At 34.5% G+C, this 4,072-nt stretch overlaps 1 pseudogene; it reads right to left on the bottom strand.

Moving 5' to 3' along the window:
- Window positions 1–2,038: 2,038 nt before the first annotated feature.
- LOC111616100 lies at window positions 2,039–3,666 on the bottom strand (annotated as a pseudogene).
- Between the last annotated feature and the right edge of the window lie 406 nt (window positions 3,667–4,072).

The raw sequence follows: 4,072 nt of genomic DNA, 5'->3' as shown, positions 1-4,072 counted from the left end.
CTTATTTTTGACTTTACTTCTAATTAAAAGTAACCTCTATCAAATTTTTTTTGTTATATAATTTTAGAGTTTATTAAAATTTGTATTTAAAGTAATACGTATTTAATTTATGTGACCATAATATAAAAAGAAACAAAATATCATANTAGGGGGGTCGACTGTATATTGTCGGATACATTGTTTTAATTATCTCTACAGGTATGTCATCCTTCTTGCCTACAACCATAGTATCTATTGTATACCCAGAATAAGAACTGTCATCTAGAACTTTCTTCCTTTCAACTCAACCAGCACGCATCAGATCTCCATCCTCTATAAGATCCTCTACAAGGTATTTATCCCTACGTGAATCTCATGTGAACTCAGCCTATCTATCTAGTGGTCGCAAGAGAGAGAGTCAATATAATCCAATATTGTATATTGTAGTCTATCATTTACTTTTGTTGAAATTAAACAGTTATTTAGTTGTTAACTTTGGTTTCTGAATACATTACTTCCATCAGACTCTCTCTCCGTCTCCATCCAGAACCCAATCACTTGCACACACAGCTACTCGCGTGACCTACTTTTTAACCTACACTAAATCACCATCATGGCTCCCGTGTCAATCTGGGGACAGTGGTGTCAGTCCTGACAAGGCATCAAAGAGGTGCCGACCCTCCAGTCACAGTACTATAAAATACAAGTTTATGACTTTCTCCTTAAATAAATCTTTTAAAAGTAGCTTGAAATTTGCAACATAAACATTTTGTGACATTTTGAGTATCATTTCATAATGGTAATATAATAAAATTTTCCATTTGTGGCCAACTTTTACCAGTAGCTGCCATCAACAAGCTCCCCTTTTAGCCAAGTTTGATCGTTTATTTTGTAAATGGAGGGTCATAAACAAGACAAAGAAGAAAAATATCCATGTTCTCTTTCTTTTATTTCATGTAACTAAGAAACTTTATTTTTTCTATACTTCATTTAATCTCTAGAACATAACATGCACCCAAGATTTTGCACTTATAGGCTGTACATTTTCAATTACATCATCCAATTGATATCAAATGCAATTCCTTCTCAGGCCATTTCTATGGCACTAACTTTTGCTGAAGTGCTGGTCACATCAATTACCACTCCTAGCAAGTATTCCTCCCTTCACAACATGCAATCTCTGTGAAAATGGTCTCTTCACTGATATGTTTCCAGAAAAATCACTTCTGTTCAACTTAACTGCAAATTTAGATAACCAATCAGAAGCTACATTGGCCTGAGAAGTGATTTTCATCAATGGACTATTTGAATTTAATACTAAAATAACAGATTTTTTTCCCTCAACCTAGGCAGAAATGGTACAATGGCCACAAACTAGTGCATCTACCCTATAAATTGCAATATATATTTGTTTACATATAAAATTAAAACAGATTCCCCATATACTTCAAAATTGAGTAATGCTTTGTCTGTGTCTAACATTGTAGGAATGTTGTCTTATTCTAAATTCAGTTTGTTGTTTAAAGAAATAGTTAATGTTTTAATCAAATTAAATTCTTCTTGTGTATGTCGTTATCCAAGAATTAATATTTTTATCTTAAAATAAATTAAAATAATAGAATATTATATATTTTCTTGTAATATCCATATTCAAACCTGTGAGGAATACATCATCACCATTCCCTGTTTTCCACCAATCACAGAGATTTGAAATATAAGGTTTTTTGGAACATAGTTTTATCTACTATTCATATTACATATTTCAACCATCTATACAATACTCTTAAGATACAGCTCTTAGTATATTGCTGACATAATTTCCAGAATTTTTAGTATAATACAGTTTTTTATAGAAATAAATAAATTTTAAAACTGACAACTCATTCTCTAGCACAGTGTTCCGCAACCTTTTTCTACTCGCGGCACACTTATGACTCGACACGACTCAACACGGCACACCAAAATGTTATTCCCCTTAAAAATGTATTTATTATACTATTAATAGAATTACGTAATGCCACTAACCTATTATTATTATTATTATTATTATTAAACAGACATCAATTCGTGCTTTTATTAAAATTTATGAACTTTAATTCACTGTAGAGTGTATAGTGTAGAAAATACACTTTTCTACTACTATTAAAATAAATAATGCTACTCATACCTTTTCAATGTGATATTTGCGCCTGCTTAGTTGCACACAGACAGCTGATCCGTGGTAGAATCGTTGACAATGCTAGTCTCGTTTCTTCATCGACAGATCTGAGTCTTTCCCTCTTTGATGTTTTAGTTTCAGTCAACGTCAAGAAGCCCAGTTCACACAAATACGTAGTAGAAAATGGCAATAACATATTAACTGCTATCTCAGAGAGAGCCTGGTATTCACTCCTTGTTGCCAACCAAAATGTATCCAAAGGCACTTTGAGGAGTTGTAATTTTAGTGTGCTGTCTGCCTTTAATTCCACAAGTTCCTCTTGTAAATGAATAAGTAGAGATTCTGAAGTTGCAACGAATGGATTATGAACCCAGTTGATATCTTCAATACTGTCTCCAAAATACTTCTTGAACCTCTGCTGAAGGATTTGTAAATGTTCTTTAATTAGATCCGTAATCACTTTATTACCGGAAGCAAGTGATGATACCGTCAAGAACATTTCAAATGAACCATTTTCAATTCTCTATATCCACAAATTTAGCTTATTCACAAATCCTTGAATCTTATCCATACTAGTAAGAATACTTTTGTTCCTACCTTGCATTTTTCTGTTCAGTTCATTCAAGTGCACGAAAATATCAGAAAGATACGCCAACTTACATACCCATTCATCATCTGCAAATAAATCTGTGTACTCGTGCCTTTCGACACTCAAAAATGCATGTACCTCGTCTTTAGATTCCAATATTTGCATTAATACTTTCCTCTTGATAACCACCGTACTTCTGTATGTAGCAGGAGTGTGGTGTGTTCTGATTCCATTTCCTGACACAAAACGGAAAATAGCCGCGAATTTAGGGGTCGCTATTTGACAAAGTTTACGACTTTTACTACTTCGTCCAGCACAACTTTCAGAGAAGGTGGCAAAGATTTAGCAACAATGGCTTTGTGGTGAATAAGACAATGATCGCTCGTATGTTAGGATTAATTTCACGTACTTGAGCTACAAATCCTTTCACTCGGCCTGTCATAGCTGCGGCTCCGTCTGTACAAACACTAACACAGTCCTTCCATTTTAATTCATTTTGGAGCACATATTCGTTAGTTACATGAAATATTTTTTCACCAGTGACTCGCTCGGGAAGTTGTTTGCAAAAAAAGAAATTAGTTGCAATTACATTACCATCGATGTACTGAATATAAGCAAGAAGTTGTGCGTGGCCGCTAATATCGGTGGACTCGTCAATCTGAAGTGAGAACTTTCGATTGCTGTTGATTTTCTCCTTCATAATGTCTTTAATGTCACTGGACATCTCAATAACTCGGTGACTGATTGTGTCAGCAGAAAGAGGAATTTTTGATATTTCACTAGCAGCTTTTGAACCCAGGACTATTTTCACCATCTCTTTACAAGCAGGCATTAATAACGTTTCAGCTATTGTATGTGGTTTTTTGGCCTTTACGATAAGTTTGGCTACTTTATAGCTAGCTTCCTGTACTTTGTCCGAAACACATACTGTTGTAGTCATGAATGCTGCTTGTTTTTAGTTTTGTTCCAACAACCGACGAAAATAATTGACATCTTTGCTTGACAGAGAAGAATGTTTTGTTGACAAATGTCGTTTCAATTTACTGGGAACCATAGCAGCATTAGTAAGTTTTTCACCACACCAAAAAAACCGTAAGATAAATAATCACCACTATACTGCCGGCGCACTAACTTTTGTTTCTTTTTTCTGGGCTCGATGCTATCACTACTTCTACTCGTCAATGGAACACTCTGTACAAGGAATTTGTCCATCTTAGAAAAAATTAAATAGTACAGTAGAGTCCCGAAAACTCGGCACTCAATAACCCGGCAGTCCGGATAACTCAGCCAAACACTGGCAGAGTGAAAAAACCCCTAGTTAATTTTCATTACAGACAGATTTATGT

Source organism: Centruroides sculpturatus, unplaced genomic scaffold (assembly GCF_000671375.1).
Source record: "Centruroides sculpturatus isolate CEXI.00-Female unplaced genomic scaffold, Cexi_2.0 scaffold1524, whole genome shotgun sequence".
NCBI classification, from domain to species: domain Eukaryota; kingdom Metazoa; phylum Arthropoda; class Arachnida; order Scorpiones; family Buthidae; genus Centruroides; species Centruroides sculpturatus.
Note: the sequence above shows the minus strand (reverse complement) of the source record. Positions and strands in the feature narration are given on the sequence as shown.